The sequence below is a fragment of the Bactrocera neohumeralis genome, chromosome 4 (assembly GCF_024586455.1).
Source record: "Bactrocera neohumeralis isolate Rockhampton chromosome 4, APGP_CSIRO_Bneo_wtdbg2-racon-allhic-juicebox.fasta_v2, whole genome shotgun sequence".
NCBI lineage: Eukaryota > Metazoa > Arthropoda > Insecta > Diptera > Tephritidae > Bactrocera > Bactrocera neohumeralis.
The window spans coordinates 2406123-2421869 of record NC_065921.1 but is presented as its reverse complement, the minus strand read 5'-3'; the positions used below and the strand labels follow the sequence as shown (position 1 = coordinate 2421869).

The window sequence follows — 15747 nt, the reverse complement described above, 5'->3', positions numbered from 1 at the left end:
GTATTTGTTCAACCCAAAACAAGAAAAAATCAAAAAATAAAAATAAAAAAATAATTGTTTAATGAACGTCCGAAATATAGCTAACAGCTATTAGCTTCTAATGTCATGTCTTGGTATAAGCAGTGGAGCGCAGTCCACTTCTTGCTGCCTTAAATGGCTATTTACTGACGTAAACACGACAGCTGACGATAGCATTGAAGCTATTCGGGCAGTTATCGTCGCTGTGCTTTATGCTTTTCTTTCATCTGCCATAGTGCTTTACCAAAGAAAGAAAGGTGGGCAAACAAAGCGCAAAAATATCCAATTCTTCGGCACCTAATTTCTAGAAAAAGTGTTGGCGTTTGCTTTTTTAATTACCTCGTGCACTCTTTTGGCCGAACATAATATCTTTCCTCATGCTGTGACCTACTAAAGTCCCAAGAAATTAATAAATGTATAACACACACATGCTTGTCTGTGTATGTGGCGGCGTGTGTTGCGCTTGTCAGGTATGTGAGGCGGCGTCCATAAGCCGGAGCGTGAGCAAACGAGACACGAACAAGTGGTGAATGCAGCATTCAAGTGTTTTGTGTAGGTACTCACATTTTACAAGATACTTCATCTTAATTGGGCGCATCAGTGGGCCGTCTGCAAAGCAAATATGTGTTGAAATAGTAAAGAATGTGAGAGGGTCATACAAAAGATTTATGAAAGATGAGTTCAGGTCACTTTCAAACGAAGTTTATTCTTCACCATTTTAGTATTGAGGATGAAACGGCTAGTCAAGTACCACAGCCGTAAGAAATCAGCGATATGAAAAATGAACCACAAACCTTCAACAAGAATTACCTAAAATAGGCGTCAAACGAGTTCAACGACTTGTTTCGCTTCTAAATGCGCATATTTAAATAGCTGGGAAACAACAGCATGCCACATATTTATATAACTAATTCACCAACATTATGATGGCTTTGGTGAATACACTTTGGTCACTATCCAAATGAGTTTGTCTGCGTTGTCTTCGGAATATTAATTCAGTAGCGTGCTCACATATGCACACAGTTAGCCTTTTTCTCATTTTATCTTCTCTGATTTTTTCATATTTCTTCGAGAATACATACGAGTATATATGAATATATCTGATAGCATACGGTTGTGTATGTACAGAATTCTTTTAGATTAGTTCTTGTTAGTTGTAATTTAAATCACGTCAAGCAGCAAGCTCCAAGCAGCGGGAGAACGCGCAATACTGTTATACATTTAATTGCAATTGGAGCATTGATTCCTAAAATGAGCTCAGTGAAACATGCCAACCACTTTTCACGCCCGGCATCCAACTTGGCAAGGGGAAATGGCAAACTGGCCAATGGAACCTGTTAAACCGCCAATTACCAGCGATGACTGCATGAAAACACACATCACACACACAAATAGTCTAGCGTATGTACGGGGTTTGTCCGGAAAGTAATAGGACTGAGTCGATTAGAAAAATTTATTGAACCAATCGTTAGAATTCTTTAAAAACTTTCAAAATAGGCTTCTTCCGCGTGGATGCAGCGCTGCCAGCATTGAAGGCGTCACGGAAGGCATTCTCCGAAATAGCCTCGAGAGTCGCGGTGCATGCTGCTTGGATCCCCTCTGTCGTCTCAAAATGCTTGCCTTTTTATCGGCCTTTTCAGGCAAGGAAACAAAAAAAGTCAGGCGTTGTCGTGGTGGAACGTCCAATCGGCTGCGATGTCTTGTCGGACCCGATTGACCCCTCGTTTGAGTCTCTTGAGGACTTTCACGTAAAACTTGGAGCTGACAGTTTGTCCATGAGGAACAAATTCATGGTGGACGATGCCTTTGATGTCAAAAACGGCAACGAGCATCGTTTTCAATCATCCCTTTTTTGGGCGAGAAGTCGCCGGCGTGTGCCACTCGGAAGCTTGCCTGTTTGTCTCGGGTTCATACTCAAAGATCCATGACTCGTCAGTTATGCTTGATCATATCAAACGTCTCTGTCGCAGATTTACTGAATTTCATACAGAATTTAATCGCTTAGTCGCGTCGGAAGAAAATCAGTCCTATTACATTCCGGACAAACCCTGTATAGGTAAAGCGAGGGAAAAAGCATTCACCCAAAAACAACTCATACAAGCGCTTCTCATTATAAACACGCACACATGCAATAGTACGAAGTTATGTGCCTGTAAGCGTGTATGTGTGTTCGTGTGCGTTGATGTGCTTATGTGAAAGCATGCTTCTTAAGCCAATAAGTCTATTAATTTAATAGTTTGGCCAACATAGAATTGAATATGTCTGATCAGCGACAATGTCAAGAATGCCGTTGTTGTTGTTGTTGCTTTGGTCGAACCAAGAATTCAAAGAAACTAGAACTGTGTGAGCTTCTTTTAAGGCGGCACAGAGTGTTTCTTTACCATCTTCTTTGACGAAATTTTTACAGGGTAATCATAGGCCCAATTGTTTAGTTGACTTTGGATCTTGGTAAATGGTTCTGAAATATTTTTGGAATAACAGACAAAAACAACATATCGATATCATATATACTCTCTCAAAGTTAATCTAAATCACTTTTGTTCAAGGCGATGTAATGATCTTGGAGATTTTGTAAAAAAATGAGACCTCTTTAAAGTTTCATATAGCTCGGACATCAGTCGGTATTTTCACCGGAGTGACCTAACATGCAAAAACATAATCTTCCGATTTTCCTCACTTTTCGGTACTCTCTGAAATGTTTTGTAAATAAACTCATGAAACATGAAATTATTGCCATGGAAATCACTGCAAAATGTGCCTGCAGACGCTACGCCTTTAAGCGATCAAGTGCAAATCGTACAGTTGCGGCCAAAACCTGTATGTATGTAACAGTACTCCGTTAAAGCTGTGCAGTTTCTGTGACCAGCGCCATAAACTGTCGCGTCTATGTTTGGTCGCTTTGGACGCTTTGGCCGCAAAATAGCAAACGTTAGTCGCCCAGTTGCTTGACTGACTCACTGACATGCTGACTTGATGCCGCCGGTGCAGAAGTTCGGGCCGGCGTCCATTGGCAGCCAAAGCTTGAAGCCAACGCACCAACCGTCAAAGCGCAAAAAATAACCCAAAAGACGCACATGGAGCATGACTAGTCCAGAGTACTGAGTACTGAAATGTTATAAATTGTAGTTGAGTGTTTGAATTTGTAAACAACAAACTGCCGCTAGATAATCTAGAGCCAGCTCTCGTTCTGTGGCCGCCTAGCGGGCATTGCTGTTAAACGGTATTTTCTTGCTGTAATCGTTTTTTCTTGGTGTTTTTGGTTATGTATGACTGACGGTGATCTAAAAATATGTAGGCAGCTCTATGGAGTCTCTAATTTAGTGCCACATGTGGGTATGTGTTTTCAAGTGTGTGCGTGTTCGTGTATGTAAATAGAACATTTAATGAAGCGGTATGAATATGCATGGCTTCTTAAGTAGGTTGGGAAGTGCTTACATAAATGGGAGAATCTGTTGATTGGCTTCGGTGCGGCGGTGAAGTCAAAATGCGGCCAAAGCTTGAATTACAGCTGGTCGGCTACCCTATATGATATGCAAATATCATATACAACTTGTACTTATAAGCTTCTATGTATTAAGGCTTTCAATTTATTACACAGTTTTTACTTTTTCGGCCTATCGGACTGTCAAAAGTAGAAACATTCTTATTTGTTGCTATTAATATTTTAGTCAAGAGCTATTTGTCATGATGACTACGAGCTTAGTCATGCTGAAATCCTCGCACACTTGGATTTCATTTTACTTGAATTACCAGGCCCCAAGCCTAACCATGTCAGTCTACTGAGAAAGAGTTGCTGGCTGAGTCCTTTTCTAGTCTAGGAGTAACTTGTCGAGTACTATCTATAAACTCCAGATTCAGACTTCTTGATCATTGCAGCGTCTTTCAAGCGATAGTTTTACTGTTCCGAAGCGTAGCCTCTTTCTGAGTGGTGATTATTCAGGGAGAGGGGCTACATTAGCCTTTTGCTCGTTGACCGTACGCTCGAGAGTAGTGAAGGGATGTTTAGATGTTTCATCTAAAAGCTCCTTCCTGCCCAAAATAAATCGGTAGACGTCTAGTGATCTCCTCGCCTTAGGTAAAACTCACCATTCAATATTTAAAGGCGTCATAACTGCACACCGCCAGATTCTAGATCTGTTTGGAAGAGAATGAGTTCTCAACACTTCCTCCTCGAATGTCTTGCCTTTGCCAGATCAAGACGAAAATACCTTGGTTCTCTCGCTTTCAGACATACAGGTAAAACAGAAAAATTAGAAATAAAGTTCGTTAAGAAATGTGTTATGGGCTCAAGTTGTTTTGTCGAAAGCAGTCCTGTATTTGGATATCAACCACAGCAGGTCTTATGTGGCTTCACAAAATACTCTATTTAGCAGTTCGGTGTGATCTTACATCAATTGGCACTCTTCGCAATTACATAAAAACCTTAGTCCGAATTAGCTTAAATTGAGTAAGAAAGCTTTTGAGATTCCTAACTTTAGATGGTGCTGTGACTAAGACTTTTCTGGAATTCGGGTCCAACTTCACTCTTCTTCTTCTTCTTAATTGGCGTAGACACCGCTTACGCGATTATAGCCGAGTTAACAACAGCGCGCCAGTCGTTTCTTCTTTTCGCTACGTGGCGCCATTTGGATATTCCAAGCGAAGCCAGGTCCTTCTCCACTTGGTCCTTCCAACGGAGTGGAGGTCTTTCTCTTCCTCTGCTTCCCCCGGCGGGTACTGCGTCGAATACTTTCAGAGCTGGAGTGTTTTCATCCATCCGGACAACATGACTTCACTCACATTCAGAATTTATATTATTAGTGGGAAGATAATTATCTCTTATAAACCTACACGCTAGTGCAACCGCATTTATGGCTCGATTTGACTCATATTTGGTCCAGTATATACCAATTGGTATAATAAAACATTACACTAACTCTTGCTAGAAAATACAAAACAATGCAATTTACTTCAATAGAGACCGAGTTTCAAACTTTAATTACATTTTTCCAGCGAACGTTAATCAGTTCTCATATAGACAACGCAAAAAAATTCGAAATTTTTCCTTTCTAAACTATTTTAAAGTTACAAACCTTGCTCCAGCGATTTCACAATCGAAATTAAGAAAACCGGGAACTTCGAAAAGATTCGATAAGTATATTGATAAGCCACAAGCGGCACAGCTTGAAGCTTTTGTTAAAACCATCAAACATTGCAATCGTTCAAGCGTGCGAGAAAGGCAAGAGCGTGTGCGTCAAGGAATGAATGCAACCGGTGGCGAACTTGACCAGAATTTCATTCAAGATTTAAGGAATTTCATGGCCCTTCATAAATAAGTGAGCGCGAATATGTGTTTTTTTATCATAAACGAAATTAATGCTACGGAAACAGGTTGCTCACTTCGCTATGCCACTTTTTGGTGAGGCGCATATAACAGCACATTCCGAATGCCTCGGCTGTAAGTGCGTGCGATTGAGCTGTGCGAGCTGCGAAATGCGCAAAAGGGAAAGTTTTTCGTTTACCTGCTAACTTCTTTTCATCAATCATGATCACAGTTAAACGCTTGCATTCAAATTGTGAACTGATTTCAGACGGGTTGTATGCGATCTTTGAATTGAGTTTTTTCATAAATTTCTCCGTTTTTTGACGAAATATGTGTGAAATTAAAGATATGTATATTGGTTAGTCAAAAAAGTCTTTTCGTATTTGTCAATAGGTGTCGTTGCATGAAAATAATGTAAAAATTTGCTATATTTTGAAATTTTTGTATAAAAAAAGGAAAAAAGCCACCAATGAAATTTGTGAAGTTTACGGAGACGATGCTGGAGAAGTGGATCAAATACGACAATAATGTGCGAAAAATATCATGGTCCAAGGGAAGTGGTGAAGCTCAACAAATGGTCGCAAAGCCAGACTTGACGCTTCAAAAGGTTATGCTGAGTGTTTGGTGAGATTGGAAAGGAATCATCCACTATGAGCTGATCCAACCTGGTGGAACGATTGATTCTACATTTTACTGTCAACAACTGATGAGATTGGAACAAGCAATCGAAAAAAACGACCAGATTTGATCAACAGAAAGGGCTTCATCTTCCATCAGGACAACGCTAGACCACACACATCTTTGATGAAAAAACTGAGAGTTTGGCAGGGAAGTTTTGATGCATCCACCACATAGCTCTGATCTTGCGCCATCGGACTGCCATTTCTTTCGGTCAGTGCAGAAGCCTGTGAAAATTACTTGTCGCAGTTTTTCTCTGAGAAAATAGAAAAGTTTTACACTGATGGAATAATGTCTCCAGCGGAAAAATGGCAAAAAGTGGTACAGTAATGTTCATTATATATAAAAAAATAAGCTGAAGTTTGATTAGAAATACGAAAAGACTTTTTCGACTAACCAATATAATTGATCGATCCATATCGAAGGTGGTCTATAGCTTCATACAAGTTAAAGAATGCACAATTCACCAAATTCACCTTCGAAATCCACAAGCAACATACTGAGCTACGCTTTCTTAATTATGTAAACAAAAGACTTAGGCACCGAATTCGACAGCTCTCGTGTGCAATTAACTATGCACACAGACAACATATCTACACACACATACGCAAGTGCATGTTAGCAATTTATTTACAATTGGTGCTGCATGGCTGAATTCCTGCGGCGGAGCGCTAATAAATTACAACAGCAACTATTCTAAAAACGAACGAAGGAATGAGCAGATAAGCGCGGTGAACGCAAAAATCGTGTAAATTTGCAAACCTGCTGCCGACATTGCAAAAGCAAAGCTATTACAACGAAAACGGAAGAAAAAGAAAATGAAAAAGTAATATTTGGCGTTGAAAAATAGCGTTGGCTCGGCTAGTCGCTGGTAAGTTGGCACCGACGAATTTGTCCATGCATGCCAGCCGACAGCCTGCAAATGTGCCCCATCAGCGCAAACGCCGAAGCAGCGGCAACAACATGTGCAACCGCGTGCAAAGCAGCAACACTTGTGCCAGTTGCAACTGGCTCTGCCGCTCGGGTGTAAATTGTAAAAGCCCGTCGACTTCGCGCCATTGCACGCCAGCCTGCCGGAGCGCCAAACAGCCGTGGTGAGATGCAATCACACGCCAAATCTGGCTGCAATTTGATTGTAAATTGCGCGCTATTGTTGCAACACCAGCTAAGATAATGGCGATATTGCATTGGTGGCAGCCACGCGAGCTGCGAGCTGCGAGCTAAGCAGATACTCAGGAGTGTTGAATTTCATATTAGAAGAGACCTTGATTAAGGTCATTCGCTTCACTTTGTTTGCGGGAAAGAACTCGTGTGGCCAACTAAGTATGCATGTGTGTTTTATGTGTACGTAAGTGTGTGTAGATGCATTTCTTGTTGCTACACTCACACAATGTCGTTTATTCTTATTGCTGGCGATCAGGAATTTTTCCATCTTGGTTTCGCTGTTGCTATTATTTGGATTTTGCAGCTTTGGCTCTCGATTGGAATGGCGAGGGGGCAGAATGTTCTTTCTTTCAGACATAAATCCAAAAGGCTGCTCGGTAATGAGCGTTGACAAGACAATAGCGTAAATTATTTGATTGAAGTTCCTTTCCATGTGACTATGGATCTTGTAATTTCGTTTATCCATTAAAACAATAAGCTTTATGCCTAAGTGACTCGATCCGAGCAATTTCTTCGGGGATTATATTATTGCCATAGAAAATAACCCTCGCCGAATTTCGTGAAATTATCTATTCAAAGATTTTCCCTGCGAGCACTTGATTCCGATCGCTTCGTTTGTAGTGCAGCTATATGCTGTAGTGGTCCGATATCGGCGGTTAAGAAAAACTGAAGGACTAGAAGGACGCGTATATACAAACAGACTGACAGACAGACAGACGAACACAGCTAAATCGACTTAGCTCGTCACACTGATCATTTAGATATATAATTTATAGGATCTTCAACGTTACCTTCTGTGTGTTACAAATATCGTGGCAAACTTAATATACCCCCTTCAAGGTGAAATAAGGCCTAATGGCCCTATTCCTATGAATATGGTATGCACAACTTAATTCGGATCAAATGCACTTGTGGCACGGCGTTGAAGGACAGCAACATTGGCGCCAACTCAGAATCTGAACGTTTCTTCGCCACGATGCACAGGTAACACCCACACACTGCAACAACAACAACAGTAAGTATGTAAGAAAGCCACAAATATGCAGCACCCTCAAAAGCTGGAAAGTAGCCTGTGAGCTAGCAACGATGAGGCAAGTCCGCTCGAGTGACCGCGTCGCCTGCAGCGCTGCGCACTTGTTGCATTGAACATGAGTACCTTTTAATTTGTTGGAAGCACGTTTTCTCAGTGCTACCACAAATACTTGCATGCACAATGTAGGCATAAATAGTTATTCTTGTTGTTGTTCAGCGTATTAGCAGCGACAATTTGTATGCAACTCAGCGGAACCACCAAGCCCACAGAGAATGCTTCTGAAGCATTTTTGCTTGTTACTTTTAGAATTAGAAATATCATTTACATATTTCCACACACTTACGTACATACATATGTATGTATGTTTAGTTAGGTATGATGTGGAAGATGCAGCCGTTGTGGTTGACCGAGCCCACTTGGCTTTCCCAGAAGTGCATAAGTATGCGCCCGTGTGTTGCCAGATAAGACCTCAAACCAAGTGTACCAGTAGCCTGTGGCGCGAAATGCTCCAACAACAAATGAAAGCCTCATTACATGGCTTTACTTTACATGTTTGAGTCGCGTTTTTGAGGTTCGAGTGCATGAAACGAAAGACTTAAGCAGCAAACTTGGCGATGTGTGCCTAACAAAAATGTGTAAACAGGGAAAGGGAAAAGTGAATGGTTTTGCAATGAAGAACTATGTACATATGAGACACATATTTACAGGTCGTCCTCTGGAGTGGAAGTTAAATGTTTTTAAAAAATCATATTTTGCTTTATTTAATGTCATCGGTTTATTTCAAGCCAAGTCCTTTTGTTAGTCTTCTAAAAAATATAATAAAACTTCTTCAAAATCTCCAAGTTTAATTCCATATATGCATGAAATACACTTTCCATGCTATATTCAAATGATGGTACTACTCTACTACCATCTGGGCGGTAGTTCCTACGGTTGTGTCAAAATCGGACTACAATCACGCCTAGTTCCCATATAAAACAATTTTAAATTCCATTTTATTCTTTCACTTTCCAGTACATAAATCAAAAATAAATTGGTATAACGGGATACAATTTTGCACTAATAATTTCTTTGAAAAATGCCACCTTATAACCATAAAATATCCAAATCCAACCAAAACTGTTTAAACCTAAAAATACCGGAAATGTGGACTTCAGTGTCCATAGATGACTTTTGACTGAAAATGTCGGTCAGTGTATGGGATATACAATTGAAATTCAAAGAAAATTTTATCTTAATAATATTATCTTTGTGTATTAAAAATGGGTTGAATCTGGTCAATACCTCCCGATATACCTAAAATAAAGATTTTTGAACTTCCGGGTGACTTTATACCGCATATTTCGGCCAATATGTGCGCTATATCAATGAAAATGAGAGAGCGTATTTTTCTCAGAAGAGTATTTCTTTGTGCCTAAAACAGATAAAATTAGGGGGAAACTCGACGTAGCCACAATAAAGCTAATATCAGAACTTTCAACCATTCCTCTTACTTTACTCCATACGTTTGGCGATTGTAGGTGAGGTGTCTTAGTGAAAAGCAGGGCACATTTTTTTAGTATGTGGCACGTTAATAGTATGTGTTACTGGATGAATAGATAAAATCGGGTCAATACTATCCTCAACTCCATATTTCTACGAAGGAATTTCTCAGACTTTGATTTTTGCAAGTTGCGAGAGTATAAAATGTTCGGTTATAGCCAAACTTAGAACTTCCTTACTTGTTTCTTGCTTCAGTTTTTATTATTGAATTATAGTAGATTGATTTTTCTTAACGGTATCCAAAACTACAAGATTCTTCCTAAAAATTAAAAAATATTATATCTGATCAATTTGAGTGTTTGTTTTTATCACTTTAAGTACTTTTCGTGTTTGTACATACTATACATATGTACACAAGCCATTTCACGTAACAAATATTGGCTACTTTTTCATGAAAGCCAAAATTGCATTATTTGCTGTACACACACTTGATTTAAGTTACGTAAGTGACACATATTTAGGTGAAAAATATAGTTACATAACACTTACTTGGCACCGCGATCGATTTGAAAGCGGGGCCAAGTAAAAGAAGGCAATGACAGGCGAAAACGAAAATAGTTCCGTTACACTTGTCCAAATGCGTATGCACTTAAAAGTACCTGCACTTATACAAATGTTACTCAATTACACACACATTGCATATGTATGTATGTAAGTGCATAGTTGTTCATATGTCATGGGAATGTTTGTGGAATTATTAAAAATCAAAAGTCTGCTTGCGTCTACCAACACGCATTTTGAATTAATTTCGTCATAATCAACTAATAGCTGGTGCCAAGTTGCGTTGTTGCCGTCGAGCAAAAACAATAAAAACATTATTATTAACGCTTTATTGTACGCATAAGCTTGAGTACTTACCTACTTACATGCGTAAGTGTTACCCTCTGCCCTGTAGTACCCTGAGGAGAAAACCTAACGACTTCTTTTGTTTCGATCAACTGCAAAAGCTATGAATGCCAATTTGGTAGATTTCTCATATCTCAAAAATTGAAGGACTAGTTTGCGTATATACAAACGAACGAACGAAAAGATCTTTATAAGATCTCCGACGTTTCTTTCTGGTTGCTTCAAACTTCGTGGTAATCTTAATATACCCTATTCAGTAAAAAAACGAGACTGAAAAGTACGAATTTCACAAGACTAGAATATCGAAGCATGAAGTTAGAGACAGTCATATGTTCAGGATTGAATAGGATGGATTTTCCTGCTGGGTGCGCATGCGCTCAATTTGCTTATACAATACTTGACTTCGGACGCGTACTGCGCATAAGTGCAGCCATATAAATGTTTCGTAATTGCTGTCGTCAAAAGCAGCAATTTGATTAGTCATATGTGTGTGCGTGTGTATACGTGTTGGGTTTTTGGCGCCGACAGCGTGAGCTGGCTGTGACTAATTGCCGTTCGCATTACCTGCGAGCTGTGCCATTTTCCAGCCATCACTTGGGTGTTGTAAGCCGCTTTCGGCTTCCCTTTTGTCGAAATTATATTATGTCGCCATCACGAATAGTTGATTTGATTTCACGGTGTCTTGACTTTTACGAGGAGTTGCGAGCCTCCCGACACATTTCGGCTTTGCTCAATTTTACTGCTCTGGCAACCAAACCACCTTCGCTGTTTGCTAACTCTAAGTAAATCGGTTTTCGGTTGTTTTCTGGTGTTTTTGGACCGTGCGCTTGTTGTGCTTATCGTTTTCCGTTACAGGAAGTTGCAGTCAGCGAGCGAATGAGTTACGTTGTACAACTTGTGAGCCATAGAAATAGAAAGTGTTTTTCGGAACACACACACTTGCGTACACGTGACTCTACGTGATTGTTGCTGTAGGTCGAAAATGTTGCACACATGCTGGTTGTTGGCTATTGGCTTATTTCACCGTTATGCGTTCATAATGTAAGTGCGCTGGTGGTAATCTATGTTTTTGTGTGCACTCACATTTGTTGTTGTACACACACATATGTACATGCTAAGCGTATAATTTGAGTATTAATTAAGCCAAACGGTGGAACTAATGCCTCGACAGCTGCATGTCGACGAACTCGCAAGCCTTAACTTTTGGCAGAAACAATTGGCCAACGCAATCCGACGCAATGGCGAACACAATGATTTTTGCATGTCAAAGCTTTGAAGCATACTCAAGCTGATAGCTTGCAAAGTCAAATATTTTCCAAACACATTAGTATAACGGTCTCACATGAGCTGCGCTGTTGCTCAACAGCAGTGGCGGCGGCGGCGGCGTCGGCTCAGCAAAGCTTGTAGGCTTCTGTTATATGGCAGATATTAGCTGTAGACAGCGCATTGTTGATCTTGTCCAAAGCCTTAAGGAAAGTAAAAGTTGTTGCGAGATTTTTAGTTTTTTTGTTACATTTTACTTGTATGCGACACGCGAACACTTTTACTTTTATTTAAGTGGCTCCAAACTGGCTCTGGACAACAATTAGACCACTCGCTGACACACACCCACCAAAACGCAAACGAAAATAGTTCAGCGTCCAAACATGTGCGTACGTATGTTCGTATGAGCGGCTCGCTTATCGCCAAGGCTGGCGGCGCAGATTTGTCAATTGATCATTTTCCCCGAATGTTTATCGGCGTGGCAGGTGCTTTGTGAAAGTGTTTACCTTTTGAAAACACGATTAACATAGTTTATTGTTATTGTCATGCTGTATTTATTTTTTGTTTATGTTGTTTGTGTTATGTATGCCACAAGCCCCCTTTTTCCAATTCCAAATGAAAATGAAACTGTTAAGTCAATTGTTGCTTTTGGTGCACAATTATTGCACAGCATGTGCATGTATGTGTATGTGTGCATGTGGCGCTGCATTGTTGATTCAGTTCATTTTTCCTCTCATTTAATTGCTTCAATGATTTTCATTTTCCTTATAAAAAATTGAATTTAAAATGATTGCATTTCTTAAACGCTTCACTAGGCGTCATTCGATAACTTCTTGCGGCTGCGGCTGCGGCGTGCTTTTACTTTTGCCTACGCTCCAACTGCTTCACTTCTGTCGACGCCGACGGCACCGCAGTTAGCGGGAATGTGGTTGGCAAAAGCTCATGTTTGAGCATTTCAAGCGAATATTGGTTGAAATTATCGCAATATTTAAAAAAAGTGTTGAAATAAAGATGAGAAGAAATTACTTGTGACTTATCAAGGTATCCTTAATGTGGATATAATATATAAAAAGTAAAAGGTTCAATAATATATACTTAATTGTAAGAGAGAATCACGTACCAAGAAGTCTGTGAGATCTATAAACGTACTCCGTAGGCAACCAGATATCAGTGAACTGAGTATCAAAAGGCATATCAAAGTGTCAGTTTGCTTAATTTCTTTCCAGAACAGCAATAGCAATAGGCAAATATCTCCTTTTCTACGATTTTTTGATGATTTGATTACCCAAAATGTCTTCAATTTGAAGATCAAATCTGTGAGCCGAAAGCTTGTACACTTTTCGAAGTGTTAGTGTTAATAAAACAGACGATGTAGAGCTTATGGCTAAAGGAAAGTTCCTGAACACTGATAATGAATCGACGCAGGGATACCTCGGCGTCGTAACCAATTGGGCAGTCGTAAACGGTGAGGTCTCTATCCGAAAGTGGTCCTCTGGCTCTACGACACCAGTTGTGGGTAAGAAAAAGCCGTTGGAGGAGAGGGGCAGTGAGCTTCTTCACGGATTGGTCAAAGCTTCAAAGGTTGGTGGTGTGGCATTTGTGATAAGAGGTTCGGTAGAATGGGAACGGCCTTATGTTCTTGCGGTGTACTATTAAATAGCTGGGCTTCGCGGAAGCTGGGTCAGCGCTAGGACACATGCGGTATATGCCCTGTCGCAAAATCCTTTGGCGGGAGTGGAAATTAAACGTCTGTGCAATTTTTCATTGGCTACTAAGCGCTTTCTTAATTTATAAGTTCAAACACGGGAGTTCTTCCATTCTATGGCATCACTAAGGGCTACATATAGCAGTCCATGTGCGATCTTTTGGATCAGCCATCTAACCTAACCTAACATAGTGTTAATAAAGACGAAATGTCAAAAAAAGATGAGCACGGCGAGTCCCACGGCGGTTAGCACGGCGAGTCGCCTTGGAGCTTGAACTTGGCGTTTAAATTCAATAACGGATCTCAAATTTAAGGTTAAATGTTTAGTCATTGCCATAACGGTATTATATTACTCGAAGGCACTTAGAGCAACTTCCTCCGCCACGGTTCCAAACTGTGCCATGTGCCACATATTTCGCCATTGTCTTAGAGATCATGTGATGAATGTCACTTATAAATGGAGGCAAACATACAAATCACATGTAAACTGAAACTTTAAAAGGCGTTGCAAATCACATTCAAATCTAACCAAGTGAGCGATTTTTTGTTGCTTTGAAAAGTGAAATTCAAACGTGTAAACAAATACAGTAAACAAACATTGCCATATCACTTTATTTTCGTACAAAGGAATGCATTAGCACACATGTATGTGGCATTGTGTTGGTACTTGGAACACACGCTTCAAGTCAGAGAAATGCTCAAGTACGTGCTTTGCTTTGTGAGCTGGCGGCTTTGCTCTTGAAGATACCGATCGGCATCAACGCGGCAAGGCAGTGATTCTGGCGGCCATATCACCGTGCGTTGTAAAGCAGATTAACATCGTATTTCGATGTCTCAATGTCTGCGGGCAATGCCACTCTGCCACTCAGCCACAATGCCACAAATGGCTCTTGTCAGCTCGTTCGACGCTCAGCTCGAGTGCATGCCAGATTATCTCTACGCCATCTGGGCTGCCACTCCGGCGTAATGTGATAGTCGCACTGCACACTATTGAATTAAAGAATCGAAGCCGCTGAGATGGCGAGGGGCAGGGTAAATTGAAGTGCTAATAAAAATCGTACACACGCGTGAAGCTATGTGCGCGGAGCCATGCAGCTTTGTGTATGTGTGTGTGGACGTGCAGCTCAAAATGAAGTCTAAGAACGAGCGCATTAAGAGAATGGGGGGATGGCAATAGCAAAAAAAATTCACTTGATACTGATATTGTACACGTACGAAAATGTGGGCTTTGTAGCAGGTGAAAAGATTTCGCTATGAAGAAAGTGTGAAACGATCGTGTTATGTGTCGTGTGCAGAACATATTCACTTTTTCAACTTTCACTTGGCGGCTGCAGTTCTAACTTTTATCGACTTGCTCTGCAGAATGACAACTGAGGCTGGACCCATAATGCAACTTGGGTTTTGAACTTTGTCAAAACCTTAGCTTCACTTTTTAGAATACGCTGAATAGAGAAGGTATCATATTTTATAGACGTTAGTTCTGCTTTCTCCAAACTGGATAAGGAAGCGAAGCAAATGACGAAATATCTCCTGTCATCAAACAAACAGTCGTCGCACTCGCGACTTAGCTCCCACGTCACTGTTGACAGCCATAACTTCGAAGTTGTATTATGCATATATAATTTCGTCTATCTTGGAACCAGCATTAACACGAACAACAATGTCAGCCTCGAAATCCAACGCAGAATAACTCTTGCCAACAGGTGTTACTTCGGACTGAGTAAGCAATTGAGAATTAAAAGCCTCTCTCGACGAACATAGACCAAACTCTATAAGTCACACATCATCTACGTCCTACGGTCGGCGTTACAAGTTTTCGAGAGAAGGTTCTGCGAAAGATTTATGGTCCTCTGCGCATTAACGGCAAATACCGCACTCTATGGAATGTTGAACTGTACGAGATATTTCACGAAATTGACATAGTTCAGCGAATTAAAAGACAGCGGCTACGCTGGCTAGGTCATGTTGTCCGGATGGACGAAAACACTCCAGCTCTGAAAGTATTCGACGCAGTACCCGCCGGGGGAAGCAGAGGAAGAGGAAGACCTGCACTCCGTTGGAAGGACCAGGTGGAGAAGGATCTGGCTACGCTTGGAATCTCTAATTGGCGCCTAACAGCGAAAAGGAAGAACGACTGACGCGCTAAAATCCATTTACACTCAGAAGATATAAGTTAGTAATGAAAATTATCAATGC

General features: G+C 40.6%; 1 protein-coding gene across 7 annotated transcripts in view; it reads left to right on the top strand.

Moving 5' to 3' along the window:
* Nucleotides 1-15747, top strand: part of LOC126756346 (mucin-17) — a 36513-nt gene that overhangs the window by 14961 nt on the left and 5805 nt on the right. The window lies entirely within an intron of this gene.